The sequence below is a fragment of the Pinus tabuliformis genome, chromosome 1_2, assembly GCF_031772625.1.
Source record: "Pinus tabuliformis cultivar Carrire ecotype Pingquan chromosome 1_2, CPIR1, whole genome shotgun sequence".
In the NCBI taxonomy this organism is placed as follows: Eukaryota; Viridiplantae; Streptophyta; class Pinopsida; order Pinales; family Pinaceae; genus Pinus; species Pinus tabuliformis.
Genome location: NC_142298.1, coordinates 584,124,588 through 584,149,646, shown reverse-complemented (window position 1 = coordinate 584,149,646; position 25,059 = coordinate 584,124,588). Strand labels below are relative to the sequence as shown.

Sequence of the window (25,059 nt, the reverse complement as noted above, 5' to 3'; positions counted from 1 at the left end):
GTGTCTCCCATAATAGGATTTAATTTGTTTAGGCTAATTCTATTTATTTCAAATACTCGGGCTTAACAATTATGGCAATAGAAAAAAGAGCATTTAGATCTCAAAATATTCCTTAGTGTTTCCCTTCTTCATTGTTTTCCTTGGAAGGAGAACATGGTGGATGCTTGGAACCACACCTCCACATGCAATGGTAACATTTGCCAACAAATTGCTTAATTTGTCATCATTTTTCATGACAAGGATGTGACATGGGATAATTCTACTTTTCTTGTTGTCCTTGCCAGTAAACATTAAATAGTATTGGATAAAAGTTAGAACATTATTTCATCCTTAAAATTACTAAACTGTGGTGTCTCCCACAATAGGATTTAATTCATTTAGGTTAATTCTATTTATTTCAAACACTCTCACTTAACAATTATGGAAAAAGAAAAATGTGCATTTAGATTTTAGAAGATTCCTTAGCCTTTCCATTCTCTGTTTTTTTTCTTTAGAAGGAGAACATGGTGGATGTATGGAACCACACCTCCATATGCAATGGTAACATTTTCCAACTTGTTTAACTCCTTTTCAGGACAAGAAGGATGTGGCCCGAGATATGGAACCACACCTCCATATGCAATGGTAACATTTTCCAACTTGTTTAATTCCTTTTCAGGACAAGAAGGATGTGGCCCCAGATAATTCTACTTTTCTTGTTATCCTTGGCATCATTATTGAAAGATAAATATATAAAATCACACACAGCTTGTTACATATCCTTTACATTCATAGTAAGGATTTATCACTTTTATATTTTTATTGTGTTATTTGTTTTACCACTTCTTTTACAAATTCCTAGAATGTAATTATGTTAAAAATATTGTTTTAAAATAAATTTTATATTGATAAAATATCTAATGAATTCATTAAAATTAGTATTCATGTTTTACTATGTATTTTTGTTTATTAATGATAGTAAATGGTTAAATTCTATTAATAGTTTACTTGAAATTCTATTCAACTTGTTTATAAATATATTTTTTTTACAAATTTTTAATATATTCGAATAGTATTGATACAATTTTTCCCCAAAAATTTAATATTAATTATTTCATTAATTTGTAATATTATTTTTAAATATTACATATTATTAGTTTATTTTTTTTTAAATATTACATATTATTATTTTATTAATATTTAATTTAAATGATTGAGTGTAAATAATTATTGTATTTTAGTATGAAATTCAAATCCTTGAGGTACATGTTGAGGTGCAAATCAGATTTTACAAAAAAAATTATGTACTTAAACATTTTTGTAATTGATTGCAATCAATTTCAATATGTACTAGTATATTTATGAGGAAAATCTCCTTGAAGTGTAAGAACATTAATTGTAAAGAAGGTTAACCTATTGTTAAATGATGGTGGGAAAGAAGCTTTAAAAACAACAATAAACTTTTCGCTTGATTAGAGGAATTTTCTTGCTTGAACTCCCATTGATTAGAGGAATTTTCTTGCTTGACCTAGATAAGGTAACAGGAGCTTTGAAATCTCTTATGGGTGTCTTTAAAACTCATTACTCCTACCCATGGGAAACATGGGCAAACAACACCTCAAATGGCATATTTGTTGGAAAATGTTTTATCTTTAAGATATGACAATGATCATATGGCATTATAAGGGAAAGGGAAATTCAACTTCCATTATCACTATGGTATATTATCTTAGTATTATATAGAGAATTAACTAAATATAACACAATGATTCTAACCTTGGAATGGATCATTTTTCATATTGAATATAATACCCCCATAATCATGGTGGGAATACACAATGGTATCATACCAAAAATCTCTCACTTGGGAACTCTGCAAAATTTGATTTTCTTACTAAAATATGACATATTTTGAAGCATGATGTGAGGAGACTTTGGGAATAAGTTTTCTTCCTCGGGGAGGAGATGAAAGATATTGAATATAACCAAAATTAAGGAAATAATGTATCATAAATATTTCATCATAAAAGGTTCAATAATTTCAATATGATAAGAATGATACACATGACTCTTATTTTCTTAGATATGGTGATATTTAAGATTATGGTATTGAATACCCAGAGATAGATTGTCACTAAGACAATGAAGTAGATTCTCTCTCTCAAGATCAACATAAGTACTTAAATAGAGAAATCGTTCTTCTAGAAGAACCTATTATAGACAATAAAATCCTTCAAAATGAGAATATATAGTCATTTTGTTTGACCCCATGTAAATGGAATCTACATTTGGCAAGTTGGAGATTGACATCAAAAGAATATATGATTTGATATCAAGGTTTAGTTGCACTGAACAAAATAAAGGAAAAAAACCAACCTAGTCCAATTTTAAGGATACCATGCATAAACACAAGATCATTGCTGAAGGTATTGTTTTTGAGGGATATTATCAAGAAAACACAACATCCCTCACACCATTCTATTCATTGAAGCTAGACATGCATCCATATAATATAAATTCATGTTTGGATTTTTGGAATATACAAGTACAAAGTGCTCAAGATGAGAAAGTGTAGGCTTCTTCTTATTACTTATAGTATGAAGAGTAGCCACCATAAACTTAAATACTATATGAAAATATAAGTAGAAATAAAAATATGTTAAATACGATATTTAAATTTTATAATTCTTAATTTAATCATCAAAACTATTATTATGATAACTTGATCTTAATAAACAAAATGAATATTGTCAAAATTAGGACAATTGTTAAAGTAACTCAACAACACTTTATAATAAGAAAATTTGAAAAAATTGTTACATAGAAGAGGTTTAGGATGCACAATAACTCTTACTCTTAATAACATAAGAATAACTTTTCATAGTTTCATAATACAACCACTCTTCCACTTTTTCTAAAAAAAATTATAATAATCTTAATACTATTATTCCTATTATAATCAAATATAAAAATACTATTTAAAAAATATTTAAATTATTTTATTTTATTTATTAAAAACAAACCTCATTAGAAAATAATAAACATCATTTTTCCACTATTTTACCCATCTTCTTAACAAAGATTTCCATTATTTTATTTCTACTTGCCTTCTTCATTTTAAAAATATGAATTTATATATTTAAGCAAATTTTCCCTGCACCAACATTAACATGATTAATAAAAAATCTTATGCAATTATTTCTGAAATTTCAAAAAAACACCAAATTTATAGCTTTGAAGAGGAGAAAAACAACTTTATTTTATATATTTTATATATAAGCAAAAATAAATTGAATATAAAATATAAATTAATATATAATACTAATATGGATTATATTCTAAATGATTTTGGTATCACAGTGAGAAAGTAAATAAAAATTAATTAAAAACATTAAATTTAGTCACACTAATATGAGGATGGATTTGTCCACATGGGGTAGCTCAAGTGGCAATGGCCGTGGAAATGAAGTCTCACCAAACAGGAAGTCTTGGGTTCAAATCTTGGGCTACCCTTGGCCCGTAGTGGGGTATGTAATGGACATGTAAATCGGAGAGTCCTACCAAAGCTTACAAAAAAAAAATATGAGGATGGATTTTAATTCTAAATTAAACTAATATTCAAAAGATTAAAACATGTATATATAATATGATTTAATAATAATACAAAGAATTAAAGAACTGCACAAATCACTGGATAATTGCACAAATAATATAAACTGATTAATGAAAATTCTTCAATTCACAAATATTTTTTTAGATTATTCATTTATAAAAAGATATGACAAATAACCTTTTGACATTTGGCCTACAACCATTATGCACAAGCTTTTAACTATAAGAAGCCCTAGATTTTACCGGGAATAAGCAGATTGTACGAAATAAATTGATTAATGAAAGTTCTTCCATTCCCCAGCATATTCCAGATCATTCATTTATAAAAATAAAGCAAATTATTAACCACACAAATAAATTATTAAACGAAATTTTAAACTCCAACATTAAAAATAATAATAATAATATTTTTATTTTGAGGAATAACCTGTGAACAGTTTTGAAACCAACGTTTCGTACTAGGTTAGTGAGTCCATCATCAGGGCAATGAGATTTGTTTTGAGAAGAGAGAGCATGAAAATTACTGAGCTTATTAATAGTTATTTGAAAAGCATTGTTGTTGTCTTCATTAGTAGTCAGCTTATAAATGGTAAATTTATTTATTTACATAGGTATTTAGTATATTTATTATTATTTATTTATTTAGTTATAATTTTGTTATATAATTGTTTATTTATATGTATATAATTTATTATTTGAATTTCAAATAAAATAAATTTATTATATGTTTATTAATATTTTTATTATTTTTATTATCATTATTATTTACTGATTTATTTTTATTTATTTATTATAAATAAATAAAAATAATTTAATAAATACCTATTTATTTAAATAAGAATTTATTATATTTATTATATATTATTATTGTTTGTTTATTTGGTTATAATTTTGTTATATTATTGTTTATTTATATATATATATAATTTATTATTTATATTTCAAATAAAGAAAATTTATTATTTATTTAAGAAAATCTATTATTTATTTATTATTATTTTTATCTGTGTTTTTAATATTCTGATAATAAAAAGAAAAACATAAAAAAAAAAATTAGGTTTATCCACATATGAAAATAGTAAGACAATATTTCTTCTTTTTCAGCTCAAGTATATTTAAGTGTATATCCCGACATAGATCATTGTTCAAGTCACGTACTCATCTTTTCCGTGCGTTGTCCTACTGAGTTCGACTAAACCCACGATTTTACTGAGTTCGATTTTATTTGGAATCAAAATTAGTTAGATGGTTATTAAACGATGTTAAAACCGTTATATTCTATTGATTTTTAAAAAGAATGCACATTAAATCAATTGAAGGCGTGGCACAATACTGTGTACCAGCGGAAACTTCTAGGGTTCAGCAGGAAATATGGAGCGAGCACACATTTGTCTCTACATTTATTTTTCTGAAACTTGCAAGCAGCACACAAAGATGCCTACAACCCCTCGCTAATAGCAAAACAATTCTCCAGAAAAAAGCAAATGTATCTGCAAAAGAGTTCCTAAAAAATACAAATATCTTTGATAGAGGCTTTTTTGGCATTGGTTTGGACATGTAGCTATTATGCAAAAACCTTGATCTAGAAAAAAGCAAATCTATCTGCAAAAGAGTTCCTAAAAAATACAAATATCTTTGATAGAGGCTTTTTTGGCATTGGTTTGGACATGTAGCTATTATGCAAAAACCTTGATCTATGGGCAGCCCTGGATAATTACAGGGAATTAAGGAATTCCAAAAATAAATAGATAATTGCCTGTAACTATTATGCAGAAGTTTTGATTTTACGGCACAAACATAATCTGATTAATGAAAGTTCTTCCATTCCTCAACATATTCATTTATACAAATAAAACAAATTATTAACTAGACACATAGATTATTAAACCTAAAATTTTATCCAGACATAGATCATTGTTCATCTTTCCCTTGGGTTGTCTTGCCGAGTTCGATTAAACCCAAGATTTTACTGTGCAAATATCTAATGAGTAAATAATGTTGAAGATAATGCTTAAAATAAAGCTACGTAATTGTTGACAAATTAGCGAGCAAATTTTGTGTTTTGAGTTATCAGAATTAGGGTAGCAAATTTATAGATGTAGTCAGTGATCATTCAACAAATTATTAGAGACACTAGATTAGTCAGATAATGGATATTGAAATTAAAAATATGTGGGCTATATAATAATGTATTCATTGCTCCTATGTAGATATGAGATTCCAATGAGAGTTCAGCTCATGGATTGAGAATCAGACTTCTCTTATTTTTGTTCATTAGTTTTGTTTATGTTTTCATATGCATGCTCTTGCTAGATTTAACATGGTATCAGAGCTAGGTTAAGAGAGTTGATTTATATGTAAAGTGTGTGTTGTTGGCAGGAAGTTTCAACAGTTTGTGAAAGCCATTTGCATCTTGAGTTTTCATAATTTTGTGAAGCCTGTGCAGATTCAAGTTATTGGTTGGAGTGCTTAGCAGTTAGCAGCAATGGCCAACAATATGAATATTTCTCAACCAAAAATACTAATGTTTAAAAGTGAGAACTTTGGTTTTTGGAGCATTAAGATGAAAACGTTGTTTCTCTCACAAGATTTGTGGGATTTCGTAGACAATGGATATACAAAACCATATGCTCACACACTTGCCCGCTGGACTGAAGACCAAAAAAACCAGCTAAAGGAAAATCGTAAGAAAGATTCAAAGGCTCTCTTCCTAATCCAACAAGCAGTGCATGATTCTATTTTTCCGAGACTAGTTGGAGTAACAAAATCAAAGGAGACATGGGATGCTTTGCAGCAAACATATCAAGGAAGCAATAAGGTAAAAATTGTTAAGTTTCGGTCATTAAGAAGAGAATTTGAAATATTGTGCATGCAAAACTTTGAATTTATTCAAGATTTTCTCACTAGAGTTATGATTAGAGTGAATGAAATTAGGTCTTATGGAGAAGATTTAAAAGATCAAAAAATTGTTGAGAAGATTTTAAGAAGTTTGCCTGCAAAGTTTGATAGGGTTGTTGTTGCTATTGAGGAGCCTAAGGATTTAACTCAGTTGTCTGTGAATGAGCTAATGGGGTCTCTTCAATCTCATGAGCGAAGAATCAATAGATCTTCTAAAAAATCTGTTGAGCAAGATTTTCAAACAAGAGGAAATATTTTCAAAGACAAAAGTGGTTCCTCTCATGAGGAAAGCCAGAACACTTTTGGAAGAGGAAGAGGAAGAGGACAAACATACAGAGGAGGCAGAGGTCGAGGAAGATTTTTTTCTGCATACAACAAAGGAAGAGGTAATGATGACAGTGATGGAGGTAAAAGATTTAATAAATCCCAAGTTCAATGTTTTTATTGTAAAAGATTTGGCCATTATGAAAGAAATTGTTGGAAAAAAAAACACAACAAGTTAATTTTTCTGAAGAAAAAGAAGAGGTTGGCACTTTATTCTTGGCTTTTGATTCAACTAATAATGTTTCCAAAGAGGTGTGGCTTATGGATAGTGGTTGCAACAATCACATGATAGGAAACAAAGATGGCTTTGTAGAGATAGATGAATCTACAAAATCTGATGTACTATTGGGAGATGACAAGCCAGTTGAAGCTAAAGGTAAGGGAACAATTGTTGTGAAGACAAAACAAGGAAAACCAAAGCACATTAATGATGTTTTATATGTTCCTGGTCTAGCACATAATTTGTTGAGTGTGGGGTAGTGCCTTGAAAAGGGATATTTAATTGTTTTCAAGAACAAGCGATGCATAATATATGATAAAACTGATCACAGTGAAATTATTGCTAAGACTAATATGCTACAAAATAGAATTTTTGGTTTCAATCTCCCTTGTGAAGCAAGTACAACATTAAATGTTGCTTATGATGATAGTTCCTGGCTATGGCACATAAGGTATGGACATTTGAATATGAAAGGCTTGAAATTGTTATATAACAAGCAAATGGTCAAAGGGTTACCACTTATTAGTTCTACTGATAAAGTCTGTGAAGGGTGTATTTTTGATAAGAAACATAGAATTCATTTCCAGTAGGAGAATCATGGAGAGCAAGTAAACCATTGGAACTAGTGCATGCAGATATATGTGGTCCTATGCAAACCTTGTCTCAACAAAAATAAGTATTTCATTATTTCTGTGGATGATTTTAGTAGAAGAACATGGGTATATTTCATTAAATAAAAAACTGATGCATTTGTCATATTTCAACAATTTAAAGCTCTTGTGGAAAAGCAAAGTGGTTATTGTCTAAAAAAAACTATGCATAGATAGAGGGGGAGAATTCACTTCTAATAAGTTTGATTCTTATTATAAAATGAATGGTATTCAAAGGCAAATGACAGCTAGTTATACTCCACAACAGAATGGCATTGCAGAACGTAAGAATAGAACAATTGTTGAAATGGATAGGAGCATGATGAAAGGTAAAAACCTTCCAAATTTTTTTGGGGCTAAAGCTGTAGCTACATCTGTTTATCTACTTAATAGATGCCCAACAAGAAGTGTGCAAAATATTACCCCTTATGAATCATGGTGTGGAAGGAAACCCAATATTTCTCATTTAGGAGTCTTTGGTTGCATTGCCTATGCTCATGTTCCTGCTGAAAAGAGAAGTAAGCTTGATGATAAAAGTGTGAAATGCATTTTTATTGGATATTGTGAGGAAACCAAAGGTTATAGATTGTACAATCCAGAAACTGAAAAACTAATGATTAGTCATGATGTGTTATTTGATGAGAAAGAAGAATGGCAGTGGAATTGTGATGTTCAACGACAAGCTCCAAGTATTGCTGTACAAGAAGATGAAACTTTTGTTTCTACAAATCCATCCAGTAATAAAAATACTTCAGAGGCCACATCCACTCCATCATCTTTTGCTACTTCAAGTCCTATTTCAAGTCCAAGTCCTCCTCCAAAAAGGACAAAATCTTTAAATGAAATTTATGGTTATACTGCTTTTTCTTTGATGTCTCAAATTGAAGCAGGACCAATATGTTTTGAAGATGCAGTAAAAGAGTTAGTTTGGTGCAAAGCAATAGATGAAGAGATGGCAGCAATTAAAAAGAATGCAACATGGGAGCTTGTGAATCCTCCTACTGAAAAAGAAGTCATTGGGGTGAAATGGTTGTATAAAACTAAGTATGCAGTTGATGGATCAATGCAAAGGCACAAAGAAAGGTTAGTAGCAAAAGGATATGCTCAACAACCAGGGATTGACTACAATGGAACATATGCTCTTGTTGCAATATTTGATACAATCAAAAATGTTTTGGCATTGGGAGCACAATATAAATGGTTAGTTTATCAATTTGATGTTAAATCAGCCTTTCTAAATGGTGAGTTGAAAGAATATGTATATGTTCACCAACCCCAAGGATATGAAGAAGAAGAAAATGAATACAAAGTCTACAAACTGAAAAAGGCTCTTTATGGGCTTAAACAAGCTCCAAGAGCATGGTAAAACAGAATTGACACTTATTAAGGGGTTTAATACAAGTGAAAATGAACACACATTATATATCAAGTCAAATGGTAATGATATAATAGTTGTGTGCTTATATGTAGATGACTTGATATACACATCTTTAAGTGATTTGTTAGTGGAAGAGTTCAGGGAGGCTATGATGACTAAATTTGAAATGACTGATTTGGGTTTGCTCCATTATTTTCTTGGCATAGAAGTGACACAGATGAATGATGGAATTTTTATTTCACAAGAAAAATATGTTTCAAATCTTCTTAAAAAATGGAAAATGGGAAATTGTAAACCCATGAGCACACCCATGAATACAAATGAAAAATTTTCTGTAGAAGATGGAGCTGAAAAGGTAGATGCTCAATCCTATAGGAGTCTGGTAGGAAGTATTTTGTATCTTACTACCACTAGGCCTGATATTATGCATGCAGTAGGCTTGATTTCCAGATTCATGCAAAGTCCAAGTAAGATTCATTTTGGAGCAGCAAAAAGAATTTTGAGGTATGTTTGTGGAACAAGAAATTATGGAATTTGGTATACTTCATCAAATAATTTTGGGTTGGTTGGTTATACAGATAGTGACTGGGTTGGATCTTTTGATGATAGAAAAAGCACTTCAGGTTATGTATTCAGCCTTGGATCAGGTGTAATATTATGGTGTTCAAAGAAGCAACCAACTATTTCATTTTCTTCTACAGAGGTAGGGTATATTGCAGCAGCACCAACAACATGTGAAGCTGTTTGGTTGAAGAAAGTATTGTTAGATTTAAAACAAGAACCAAAATATGCCACAACTATTTACTATGATAAGTTTTCTACCATTGCCATAACTAAAAATCCAGTGTTTCATAATCGCACCAAACACATTGATATCAAATATCATTTCATAAGAGACTATGTCACAAAAGGAGAAATTCAAATAAAGTTTTGTACAACAAATGAACAACTTGCAGATATATTTACCAAATCATTACCTCAAGGGAAGTTCAAACACTTAAGGGATATGCTTGGAATCACCTCATTAAGCATTAAGGTGGAGTGTTGAATATAATGCTTAAAATAAAGCTTGCAATCGCTAATTAGCCAAGAAATTTTTTGTTCTAAGTTATCAGAATTATGGCAGCAAATTTATAGATGTAGCCAGTGATCATTCAACAAATTATTAGGGATAGTAGATTAGTCAGATAATGGATAATGAAATTAGAAATATGTGGGCTATATAATAATGTATTTGTTGCTCCTATGTAGATATGAGATTCCAATGAGAGTTCAACTCATGGATTGAAAATCAGACTTCTCTTATTTTTCTTCATTAGTTTTGTTTATGTTTTCATATGCATGCTCTTGTTAGATTTAACAAATAAATATTACAGCATTTGGAATTAAAATTGGTGATGGTTACTAAACCATGGATTATCTATTTATTTTTAGAAAGAATGCACATTAAAGCAATTGAACCTTTAGTAACTTAATGGCATGGTCGTGGCAAAAGACTCTGTGTCCCAACACAAACTTCTAGTTTTAGCATTCAAGAAATATGGGGCGGGCACACATTTGTCTGTACATTTATTTTTCTGAAACTTGCAAGCAGCACATAGAGATGTGTACAACCCCTGGCTAATAGATAAGTAGAAAGTGATCCAAAAAAACAAATCTACTAAAACAATTCCAAAAAAACAAATCTCTTTTGATAGAGGTCTTTTTGGCATTGGTCTCTTAGAAAATTATGAGTGTGTTTTATTTTTTACCTTCGATTTACAATATTAAACATAGATCATAACAATAATGCTAGTAGAAAAAAAAGCTTGAAACAAAGCAGGAAAAAGTAGTTATTACAAAAGTAGTTATGATAAGATTTGAATCTAAAGGTGGAAAATATTTGAATCATCTAACATCAAATCAGATGGAGCATCATGAAGACACTTAAAATTTTATGGGAAAATAATATTAAATTTTATTCGATTTATAATAATATTAAATTCTCTTTTCTTTAATAGTAAGTTAATTTTATAATTATTTTAGGTTTATGTTAAAATAATAACATTAATAATATTATTAGTAGTAATCATAATAATGTTGCATTAATATTTTATTACATTACTTAAAACAATAACAATATTACATTATTAATGTAATAAAGATATATATTAAACTTCATCTTAATATTAATTTTATAACATTTAATATGTCGTGTTACTAAAAACATAATATAATAGGTAATATAATACAATAATATTAGTATTAACATTTACTAACATTCATATTAAAATTATGACAATAATAATAATATTATTATAAAAATATACATATTATTAATAATAATATTTATGTAAATAATATTAAAAAATATAATGATCATTTATGAATAATTATAGTCATGAATGAAGATATCTATGGTTAGAATAGTAGAATATGGTCATTCAAGGGCAACCATGATAAATATGGTTGAATAAAGTCAATAATAATGGTCATCTATAATCAATCATGGACAATAGTAAAGGTCAGCCAAGAACAACCATGGTCAACGACATTTACTAACACAATTGACATACATCGATCAACCTCATCAACTATGGTCAAATCAAATGCTAAAATCAATTTCCAAAATAGTTGTGTTAGTAACTATTTTGATGATTATTAGGAATGATGTCTAATCTATATGTTTAATTTGGAATATGTTTTTATAATTTTAATCTAACGATCAATAATTATTAAATAGATAGAAATTTAATAACGGGCATAAAATATTTTAGAATATTTTTACAAGTATACAAAAATAAAATGCTAAAATCAATTTCAAAATTAATTAACATGTAATATTATTAAACAATAATATTAATCCAAAGTATTATAACTATTTACCAGTTAAAATATTCTTTATTAAATTAAATGGAGGGAATCTCTATAATAAAAAATTTTTAGTAATCAATAACTTAGAAAACTTAAAATTTAATAATCATGACCTCTTTATTAATAAAAGTTAACAAAAGTTTAACTCCAAAATCTCATAGCCTTTTTATTGATATACATTGGTAAACCATATCAACTCTCATTAACCATGATCAAATCAAATGCTAAAATCAATTTCCAAAATAATTGTGTTAGTAACTATTTTAATGATTATTAAAAATGATGCCTAGTCTATATATTTATTTTGGAATAAGTTTTTATAATTTTCATTTAGTTATCAATAATTATTTAATAGATAAAAATTTAATAATTATGAATATTTTTATAAATATAAACAAATAAAATACTAAAATCAATTTCAAAATTAATTAACAAGTGATATTATTATATCAATCAATGATATTAATCCAAAATATTATAACTGTTACCAATTAAAATTTTCTATAAGTGATACTATGATTTCAAACCATGATAAGTGATATTATAATATTATTATATCAAACAATGATATTAATGCAAAGTATTATAACTATTTCCCCATTAAAATTTTCTATAAGTGACTTGTTCTTAGTAATAAGTGACTTGAAAACTTAAAATTTAAGAACCATGGCCTCCTTATTAATAAAAACCATGGCCTCTTTATTAATAAAAGTTAACAGATATTGAACTCCAAAATCTTAATGAAATTTAAGATCTAATAACATTCTGATATGGTCGATGGCGACGCTGCCTAGAACTTGCATCTATGTGAAAACAGCTCGGAAGATAATATGAATGCCATAACCGAACATTAATTCCAACATCGTAATCAATTAATCAATCTCAATTGTATCACCATCTATACACTGCGTGAAACATGCATGTATGTGAATGCAGTGGTATTGTTATGATTTTGAATATGATGACAGAGTGTATAGGGGATTCAATCTCAATTGAATCTCAGCGAAGGCTCGTAATCGTTCAATCTCAATTGAATTCCACGCCCTTTCGATTGCATAGGAGTCGCTGTCTGATACTAGCGTATCCTTATTATTACGAAATATGGTACTACGGAGAATAAATATTTTTACCTAAGTAGGATGGTATGAAGCGCAGAAAGCGATATTGTAATTAGTACCAGAAGAGCAAGTGGAGGGGCTAGGATTATCGTCTTTGGCATAGCTATAAGCCTGTGGGCACTGCCCCTTGAGGAACTTGGAATACTTGGTCGGAGGGCAGTTGTTGGCGTAGTTTCCCGTGCAGCGGTCTTGACGAGTATTAAGAGCGCCACAAGCACTGTCGCACCCGTCGACAACTTTCAATTCTGTAGGGCAGCTCGCAGTTATGTTGCTGCTGCAGTCAATTGTAGAATTCCTTCACATATTGGGAGATTAAATCCATCAACGAGATGGATGTCATACCTGTCGCGATTGTTGGCCCTATTCAGATTATATTCAGCCAGCGTTGCAGGAGGCCGTCCAGCGGCTTGACAGCTGAGCTAGCCACCGCAGTCACCACTGTTGCAGCTGCCTTCACCAGAGGCCTCGAAAGAGAGCCCGTTCGTCCCAAAATTTGCCTGCACTTGTTCCTGCGGGCACGTCAACACTCCATGATTGGTCCTGAGCGCTTGACCGCCACCAACCGGAATTCCCGCGGCCCACATAGTGAACGAACACTTATTCTGGATCACAAATTTCACAACTCCAACTCCTGGAGTTGGCAAAGAAAAAACATATTTATTTACGACATGTTAAGACATAGTCATCGCTTATTTGTGTAATGGTAATAAAATAAAGTAGATACGAGAGAGTAACACCTTGGCCTTACCTTGAAGATAAGCCATTAATTCTAAAGCTACAGTCGCTTCAATTGAAACTGAAACTGTTATCGTTCTTCCCCCCGTTGCTAAGACTAGAAAGCAAGTTAAACACTACCAAAGCACAATACAATGAACCAACACTACTCCAACACAGCGCAATCAATTGCAAATGAGCTTGCTCAGTTTTTATACATGAGTAACGCCGGTGAGACACGCGCTATATATATAGACAAGGTAGCAGCGACCCACAAACATGAACCACGTGTAGTAGCGCATGAAACACGGATGAAGTTCAGATAAGGTTATAGTCTTTTCATGGCGCGCGGTGGGGAAAATTCCAGAGCTACATAAACCAGGACACGGAGTAAGCTAATCCTGTTAAAAAGATTAATTGCGTGCGCTCTTTTGGCCATAAAATTGACATGAATGGGCAGAACTTCGGAATATAATAGTAGTTTTACTAGGGTTTTAATTTCGTATGTAACCAAGATTGTTCCAATTTTGATTCAATCCCAATCATCCATGTAAACTCCTACCAAAATCAGTAACTTAGGTGTGGCCACTCGATTAATTTGTTTTCGTCGAAGGATACAATTTTGTTGTGCATTGAATGCAATTTTAGTAAAGACCAACAACTCCAGTTTACTCGTCTTTTCCTGCGACGGTCGTATTTTGCCGGCCCCACGCTTCATAAAACTGGGATGCTACAGGGAGTGTATGTTTCTAGGCGTTTTTGACGTGTCCATGTGATAGTTGTACAGCGGATGTTGAAGTGCCTATATTAAAAAAACAAAAACAAAAAATTGGTTGCGGTTCAAAAGATTTAGTTACCACCCTACGCAACCCTTAAAACCCAAGATTTTAAAAGTGTAACATTGGATCATCCTGCTCAGGATAGAGTGGACAAACGTTAAATTGGCTGTTCTGGGGGTTATACCTCTCCACCACGCAGCACGCAAAGAGGAGAGGCTCCATTATTATGTACTATCAGGAGGAGAATCTAAAAGGTACTTTGGTTATGTTAGGAGGGAAGGTGGAATTTATTTCACTGTCGGAAGTTCAAGCGATGAATTTTGGGAGGGGAGCATTGCAGAAAGTGAGATGGGAACCATGGGTGTTTGTTTGGGCGTTGGTTTTATAGGCATGCGCAGTGGAAAACCGGTTTCCAATAGATTGGAATTTGCCAATTTGGCCGTGAGACAAGTATATGGCACCCTCGAAAGATCCCGAGCGGCGATTTGGTTCTTGGCTTAGCGTTTGGTTGGAATACGCGGCACCCTGACACAATTCCGAATTGTTGGTTCACGTTGGTCCTCTTCACGCATCGAGAAGGTAACCCTGGCTCATTGTTTCTTCTGGTCTAGGTGTATGTCTTTTGTCCCTCGAGCAATCTCTGGGAGCTCTGCGAAGGGGACTCCTTTGAATTATGGAGTTTATGCCTGTGAGTCTTAAAAGATCATCATTATGTCTTTGTTCTTAGTTTCAATCCTCGGTTTCACGAAGTCTGGGTCTTGTTGGTGCCCTAGTTTTGGCACGCTTTTAGTTGCCCTCCTTAATATGTTGTTAGTTTTTGTGATCTTTTTATCTCCCTTAAACAATATATGACTTCTGAGCCTGGAAAAAATAATGCATATAAAAACACATATAATGCATATAAAAACTTATGTGTGACATCCATCTTTATTTTTTTGAAAATCTAATACAAATTAATAAAAACAAAAAACACAAAAAAAACGAAAAAACAACATTGAATCACCTTTGGCACACAAAAAAACAAAAAACAACATTGAATTACCTTGGACACAACCTTTGACACAATATCATGGAAATATATTCCATTAATATCAGCTTTCACTTTCTAAGTAAAATGAACGGGGATGAAAAATAGGACAACCTCAACATACATTTCCACTATTTCGCGACGACGCGGCACATTGAATTTATATTCTGGAATGGATTGCATCATTATGAGCGTTCACTATGGTAAAGAAAAAAGAGGAGCAAATGGATACGAAATGAAAACTCGCACATGAATAATGCGCAAGACAAAATAGTTACTACCGGAGATCTCGCAATTACCGGAAGGTTTCACAATTAAGCCAAAACGAATAAATCATATATATGTAGAAAAACAAAAATAATAATATTATAAAATTTAATGAATATATTTATAATAATATACTTAATATAATATTTTATAAATAAAAATTAAAATTTATATAAAATTAATTTGTTTCTTAATATATAGAAAACCAAAAGTAATAAATTATATATAGAGTAGGTTTTATAAAATCATATATTCGAATTAGTTAGAGAAGTGAATACATACCAGAAATGATATTGATTTTTTAACATTTTATTGAAATTAAAATATTTTACATAAAATTATTTATTAAATAAAATTGTTATTTAAAATATAATAATAAAAATATTTTACATAAAATTATTTATTAAATAAAATTGTTATTTTAAATATAAAACTATTATTATTATAGATTTTAAAAAATAAATAAAATTATAGTTTAAAAAAAATTAAAAAAATTATATTTTTTTCATATAAAATAATTGGATATTATTTAATGATAAAAGATATAATTTAATAATAAGTTTAATATTTTTTAAAAATTTAAAATTTAATTTAAATATATAATTTCACAATTTTATAAAAGAAAACAAAATTATTATAAATTTAATTTTTTCACATATGAAAAAAAAACATTATTTTTTAGTTACTTTTTATTGAAATAAGGTATTTTAATCATTTTACTAATTATTTTTTTTTTGTCATATGATTTAAAATGAAAGATACTAATATATTATGAGTACTTTATCAATGAATAAAATTGAAAATAATAATTTTCTTGTATTTCTAAATCAAGGATTTAAATTTGAAAAGTCAAGGATTTAAATTTTAAAATGATATCTTCCTTACATATATAAATTAGATATTTAAACCATGTTTAAAATATTTTTATTATTTTTTTACCCAATTAAGATTAAAATTTTATAGTGCATTTTATTTATCACCTTGTATGAGGATAAAAAAATAAAAACGAGTAAGAGGATTAAAAAAAACATAAAAATACATTGAAACGTGTCTAATGTTAACTGAAATGTGTGCCTCTTAACTTGAAGCATGAGTTACAATTTAAATAGTGTCATGCCCACTAAAACATGATGCGGGGGTTGACATTTGAACTTTTGCAAACATAGCTGTAATGCTCCCTAAAGTTTATTTTGGTTTAATTTTTAATTTAGTTATAATAGCACGTGGTTTTAATGTGAAAATATGGCGGGGATATTATGTATATTAAACATTTTATATATATTAAATGAAATTTTAAGATTTATATTTTAATTTTTAGGTATTAAATTAAATTTTTAAATTCAAAAAACAATAAATAAAAAATATATATAAATATTTTATATACATTAAATATATATTTTAATGGTTAAGAATATATGTTTCCTCTTAAGAAGTTATAGGTTTAAAACCAAAGGATAAAGTATGTATGTCTTTATAAACATAGCTTAAAATTGGATAATAATAATAATATATATAATTGTTTTAATGTAACATGACAATGTATACTAATATAAATCATGGTAAAACATAATAATTTATTGTTTAGTAAAAGGTGTAATATATTAGGTTGTTTTGATTTCATTATATCTTTTAGGTTTTTAATGTTTTGATATATAGGTTGGTTTTATAAAGTTTTTAGGTTTTTTTTTTATTATTATTAGGTTTTGATATAATAGGTCTTAGATAGATGGTTATTCAGTGGTCTGTTAAGGCACTTCTTGATATGAAGTCACTTGTTCAATTGCCCACCTCTATCGGGGTAATATATTGGACATGATGATGATATAGTCCCACTCAAACTTTAAAAAAGAAAAATAGTCATATAAAAATAATATTCAATTTTATTCAAATTATAATAATAATATGATGCTTTATTACTACTTTTATAATATTAATAATAAGTTTTATTAAGTTTATAATAATATTAAATTCTCTTACCTTTTTTCACATAGGTTAATTTTATAATTATTTTAGTTTTATATTAAAATAATAACATTAATAATAATATTATTAGTAATTATAATATTGTTTCTTTAATACTTTATTACATTAATTATCACAAGAACAATATTGCATTATTAATGTATTAAAGATATGTATTAAAATTTATTTTAATATTAATTTTATTAGTAACATTTAATATGTTGTGTTATTAAAAATATAATATAACATGTAATATAAAACAATAATGTTAGTATGAGCATTGATATTAAAATTAATAATAATAATAATACAAAAATACATATTATTAATAATAATAGTTATGTAAATGATATTAAAAAAATATAATGGTCATTCATGAACAACTATGGTCATCAATCAAGATCTCTATGGTTAGAATGGTCGAATATGGTCAACCAATGGCAACCATGATAAACATGGTTGAATGGTCAAACATGATTAGAATGGTCAACCATGGCCAGCCAAGATGAACCACATTCAATAATGTCTACCATAATGGTCATCCATAATAAGTGATGGTCAACCATGGACAACAGTAATGGTCAGCCAAGATCAACCATGGCCAACGACAATTACTAACGCAATTGATATACATCGATCAACCTCATCCACTCTCATCAACTATGCTCATACATAGTCAATTAATCAATCCCACACATGTCGGTTGTAACTAGCACAACCACGTTTACTAATGTGGTTTGTATACACCATGGTTCACCAATATTGGATATAACAATGTCACCCTTTGTAGAGACTGTTTAAATAGTTGACCATGAACGAACTTGGTCAACCCGTTGTTTATCGTATTTAACAATAGTCAACCTTGTTCACTTAAATTCATCCTTGGTCAACATGACTCAACCTTATTCGATTATAGTCAACCATGGTTGACCAAACTTATTCATTGTCAACCTTAGTCAACTATGGTCACCCTTGGTAAGTCACAATCAAGATTTAAAAGTGTTTAATAATAACAATATCAATATTTATAAACTTAACTACTAAAAATAATATTGTTATGTTGGAATATACATAAATTATCCAATGTAGCAATGAGATCATTATCAAACATGGTCAACCATGGTCGATCATGTTCATCCATGGTAATCCATGGTCAACCATGATTATCCAACTAAATTTACTAATGTCAACCATAATGGTCATCCATAATCAACCATGGTCAACCAAGATCAATCATGGTGTAACAACCCCTGGTTGATTTCCATGTAAATAAAATAAAAACAAGGTTTTTGGGACACGTATTCCAAGGTGAATGGTGGGAAAAATGACATAGTGGGCATCACGTGTTGTTTATTAATGGCTATGGAAATTGGCAAAGGCTTTGGTAAAGGCAAAGAGGTATTAAATGACATTTAATTATGAAAATAAAGGAAAATAGGAGAAAACGAATGAGAAGAGACACAAATATGTATGACATTGAAATTAGAGGAAAAATGAAGAAAACTAAAAAAAATAGAGGTCTCAATGATAAAAAGGATTCAGAGAAATAGTTGCTAGATTTTTGACAGTTTTGGTTTGATATCTTGTTCAATCTTTCTCTCATACTCTTGTACACTTAGAGAATTCTTGTAGCATGGTTGGAGCACTATAGTATTCACTTGGATTTGGAGAAAGCAAGTAAAGGACAAGCAAAGAAGTGAAAGGAAGTGCAAGGGAATAGTTGGATCATCAGCTACAATAGGGATACTTTGTAGGTATAACAAGTTGCGTGTGTGATTTTCTTGCTAGTTTATCGATGCATGATATATGCATGTGGTTCCCCAGTTATGTGTCATCATCAGCATGGAGATTTGTCTAAATTGACAGTGGTTTCAACCTTGCTTTGTAATTTCCTTGATAGTGATGGTGTTGTGGGTTTCCCACTTGTTTTTATAATTTGTGCTCATGTTCCATATGGTTTTGGTTTGGGACAAACACTCTACAAGCCCTGGAACAAATTGGGTTGACTTACTAGTTCCCGGAGTCATAGGTTGAGACAAATGCTCTAGAACCCTTAGTGGGTTGAGTTACTAGTTCCTAGAGTCGTAGTTGGAACAAATGCTCTTGAGCCCTGAAAGATTGTGGATTGAGATACTAGTTCTTAGACCCCTGGACAGCTTGGGTAGAGATTGATCTGGTCGATGTTAGTGATTTCTGGACATTAGAAGTGGAATCACTGTGGTTGAGGGTTGAGGTGGTTTGGCCTCTAGAAGCCCTAGTTTCGTTTTGTTTTGGTTTATTCCATGAGATCTCACATTCATGCTTGGAACATGGTGTGGGGGTGATTGGCTAAAAGAGAGATTTAGATCAACCAAATCTATGGTCGAGTGGTACGTGGAAGTCCTTGACTTGGTTCGATTTTAAACAAGTTAATTAGATTTATTTTCCTATTGTGATCTATGAGCATTTGTATTGATTATGATGGTGATGTTATGTCTGATTTTCCATGGTTTCTATACTATCTATATGATGGTTATATGTTATTTATATGATGTATTCTATCTATGACTCTTGACAAGTTTTCATAAGTATTTGAATGGTTAATGAATGCATTGCCTAACAAGTGCTATTGTAGCTAGCTAGAGAGGGCTTGGAGCCTTATTGATGATTCTCATATGAATATTATCAGTTTATGATTAGATATGCATTCATGACCTATAAATTTCATGTTTACCATATGTTTGACAAAATACTTGTCATGGTTAGGCATGTCTAGGTCACGTTCTTGCTTGAGTTTTGATTGGTTGGCATTATCAAAATATTTGATTGCATTTCAGAAAGTTACATTTTTTCCTAGGAAGTGTTATGGAGGCTAGCCTAAAAAGTGGCTCAGATCTCGAAATCGTTGGCTCAGAACTGGAGGATTTCGTCATAACCGCATGGAGGCAAGCCTATGCATGTGGTTAAGACCTCATAACTACACGCATGCAATGTTGTGCATGCGGTTGGGGAGTTTCTCTGGTGAAAAGAACCCCACTCAAGGATTAAGCACCTTGGATGCTTTGCAAGCCCCTAAGTGGTCTCTAGTTCTTGAGGGGTGTTTGTAAGTTATTCGTATTTCATCCCCACTTCCATAATTGGAACATGGAGGTAGGATCATATCATAGTGACCCTTGTCTCATGTTTACCTTGGATAGATGTGAAATTGGGTAAATGTGAGAGGAGGTGGTTACATATTGGTATCAGAGTGAGGTAGCAACATTGGACTGCAGGGTAGATGTGGTCATTATGCATGCATTTAAGTTGTATATTTTTTTAATATGCATGCATTGTAGTGGTTATGGTCATCATATAGTCTACAATTTTGTATCATCATGCATGGTGTTGATATCTTGGTGTCATTATATGTATCATGCCAATCTGGACTGACTTGTGCAGATGTGATAGCCTCCCCTGAACTCCTCTGAGGTATGATTTGATTATGTTTCTATTATTCTATCTAAAATGGCATGTTTTTCGGATATAGAAGGCCAAATATGATGAGTAGAATGGTGGGCTACAGTTCGCGTGATCCTCCTTAAAAATCAGATGAGAAACAAGGACATGAGTATTTTCCTGATATAGCATATACACTAAGAAAATTGAAGGCGGAATTCAGAAGTTGCAAGGTAGATAATAGCAAGTTGATTAAGGTACAGGATAGGCTTTCCATAGCTCAGGAAAAGTAATCAGAAGTCAATTCAGTTATCCTTCAGTGTCTTTTAGATTTGCAGAGACAAGGATAGTTGAGGATCATTCATGGATAGGAGGAAAGGACTAATGGAGCATATGGCAACAGGTATCAATCTAGACATAGGTTGGAAAAATATGATACAGTCAGAGGTGGTAGAGAATTGGATACACCTGAGAGGAGGGGTAGTACTTATGGGTTATATTCTAGTTATGTTTATGAGATAAATCATCACCATCAACATCAACATCCATATAGGATGAGTGAGAAGCAATATTTGGCAGAAGATTTTAAGAAAGAAAAGCCTCCTACATTTGATGGAGAGATGAAGGGGTCACAATATGAAGAAGTGTGGTTTCTTGGGATGAATAAGCTATTCAAACTACATGAGTATTTAGAGAATAGAAAATCCAAAATGGCTACCTTTAGTGTTAAAGGGAAAGCATATATTTGAAGGGAAGATGTGAAGAATTTCATGTTCATTCAAGAGGAAGAGTTGACTTGGGATGAGTTTAAGAGACTCTTCAAGAAGAAGTACTTGTCTAAAAGGTACTATGATGACAGGGCTAAGTAGTTATATGAGTTGAAGATGGACACTATGACCGATGATGAGTACACTAGCATATTTCTGAAGTTCTTAAGGTATGTGCTTTACCTCAAAGAGGAGAAAGAAAATATTCAAAGGTTCATTGGTGGGTTGTCAGTAGCATTCAAATGTAGGACTGAGTTTGATGAGCCTAGATCATTGGCGGAAGCCATCAGAAAGTTGAAGCACTGTTATGAGAAGTCAAAATGCAAATCTGAGTCTAAGAAATATTGGAAAGGAAATGAGAAGAATAAAGGAAAGTAGGCCAGAAAGAGGGGAAAAATTCCATATGTAGGTGATAAGGAGAATGTAGTGTCACACAAGAAGTTTAATGCAGTTGACAAAGGACATGGGTCTTAACCTAAGGAGCAGGACAAGGCAGATGGTAGACAACCTTTGAGGTGTTGGACTTGTGGTGGAGGGCATCATACGAGAGATTGTCCACAACATCAAGGTGGCATATCTCAAATTTACAGTGCTCAGGAGGCACAGACAGATGGAGACGTTAGTCATAGTATTCACAAGATCTATGGAATGGTGGATAATAGGCAGGTTTATCATTAGGAATCTATTATCGAGGTCGAAGGTAAGCTTTGTAATCAATTTGTTTATATTTTAATTGATCCTAGATCTAACTATAGCTATAAAATTCCTAACCTAATGGATAAGTGTTTCTTAAGTAGAAAAGTGCATGCAGAATATTGGTTAGTATAGTTGGATACAAGGACCAAGAGAAGAGTTCATCACTGGATGAGATATGTGCATTTGAGCTTAATGGTATTACTACATCAACACATATAAATGCTCTTCCTTTGGGTTCATATAGTATGCTTTTTGGCGTGGACTAGTTATTCATTTACAGGACTAAATTGGATTGTTATTGCAAGGTTATTGAGTGCCTAGATGATGATGGGGAAAGAAGAATCTTGCATGGAAAGAAGAATTCTACATCAATGAGAATGGTCACATATATGCAAGAAAAATGCAACCGTGGGAAATATTTTTTTTTATTTGCAGTACACATCTCTAGTGACAAAGGGAAGGATGATGATAATGAGGAAGTTCTGAAGAAGTATCATGTTTTGCATCAATTTCAAGATGTGTTTGTAGTAGAGATTCTAGAGCTACCTCCTTATAGGGAAGTGGAATTCTCTATTGAGTTTATGGTAGGATCAACACCAACATCAAAGGAACCTTATAGGATGAGCACTCTGGAATTGGTGGAATTGAAGTGGCAGCTTAAGGAAATGCTTGATAAGGGATACATAAGGCCAAGTGTATCACATTGGGGTGCACCAATGTTGTTTGTGAGGAAGAAGGATGGTACTCTCATATTGTGCATTAATTACAAGGAGTTGAACAAGGTGACAATCAAGAACATGTATCCTTTGCCATGGATTGATGACTTGTTTGATCAATTGAAGGGAGAAGTAGTGTTTTCAAAGATTGATCTAAGATCAAGATATTATTAGGTGTGCATTAAAGAAGAAGATATCTACAAGATCACATTCTATACCATGTATGGGTAATATGAGTTTGTAGTGGTTCTTTTTGGTCTTACTAATGCTCTAACTACTTTTATGTGTTTAATGAACAGTGAGTTGTATCCTTATCTAGACAAGTTTGTGATAGTGTTTATTAATGACATATTTATATATTCTAAAAATGAGGAAGAGGATGTAGAACACCTGGCAGAAGTATTGATATTGTTGAGAGAGAACCAATTGTTTGTCAAGCTTAGTAAGTGCAGTTTCTTTCAAACTAAATTTCATTTCTTAGGACATGTTTTTTCGAAGGAAGGGATAGCATTGGATTCAAAAAAGCTTAAATCTATCATGGAGTGGCCAAATCCTAGGAATGTGGATGAGGTGAGATCATTCAAGGGACTAGTAGGTTATTACAAGATGTTCTTCAGGAACTTCTCAAAGATTGGCTATCCTATCACATATTTGCAGAGAAAACAAAAGAAGTTTGAATGGATAGAGAAGTGTGTAGCTAGATTTGAGAAATTGAACCATTTGCTTACAAATGCTCTAGTCTTGAAGATTGTAGATCCTGATAAGGAGTTTGTTGTGTGTACATATGCTTGCAAGGAAGGACTTAGTGGAGTCTTGATGCAGGAAGGACAAGTGGTATGTTATGAGTCAAGGAAGTTGAATGGGCATGAGTAGAACTATGTGACTCATGATCTTGAGTTGGTAGTTATCATCCATGCATTGAAGATGTGGAGACATTATCTTATTGGCAAGAGGTTCATTCCAAATGTCAGGAAAGTTATATGGTTGGCTACTCTTAATGAGATTGACTTTGAGATAGGTACATTAAGGGCAAGGAGAATAGGGATGCTCTCAGTAAGTGAGCGTAGGTGAATCAAATTTCAGCTATGATATTATATGGCATAGACTTACAGAAGTGGATCTTATGGGTAGGACAACATGACGACATGTACCAACAGCTGAAGCAGAGGTTGCAGTAGCAATGTGAGGCGATAGGGATGAGGAGCATCACCTCATGGCAGATGGCTTGGTTAGATTCGGGAATAGGATTTATGTGTCGGATAACAGTGTGTTAAAGAAGCTTATCTTGAGAAAATTTCATGTCAAGACACGTCCAAGTCTCCTAGGATATCAGAAGAATTTGAAATACATTAAGAAGTTTCATTATTGGTCGAACATGGAGAAAGAGGTGGTCGAGTTCATCGCAAGATGTTTGAACTGTCAATAGGTGAATGTAGATTATAGGAATTGAGTTGGTTTGTTGACTAGTAGAAAATGAGAAATTAGTGACTAGGTGACTAAAAAAGTTAGTCACCACAACTTTTCCAAGTGAAATACTACCAAAACTAAGCAATCTTAAGTGATTGAACTAAAAACGACTAACATAAACCACTAATCTAGTCACGGATTAAGATATTTGACTAGCTAATAAGTAATACAACAAAAAATGACTAACATGAATGACTAATTTAGTCTAAGAAAAAAAA

At 31.3% G+C, this 25,059-nt stretch overlaps 1 pseudogene; it reads right to left on the bottom strand.

Moving 5' to 3' along the window:
- Positions 1-12,800: 12,800 nt before the first annotated feature.
- Positions 12,801-14,747, bottom strand: LOC149206988 (pathogenesis-related 5 protein Cup a 3-like; annotated as a pseudogene).
- Between the last annotated feature and the right edge of the window lie 10,312 nt (positions 14,748-25,059).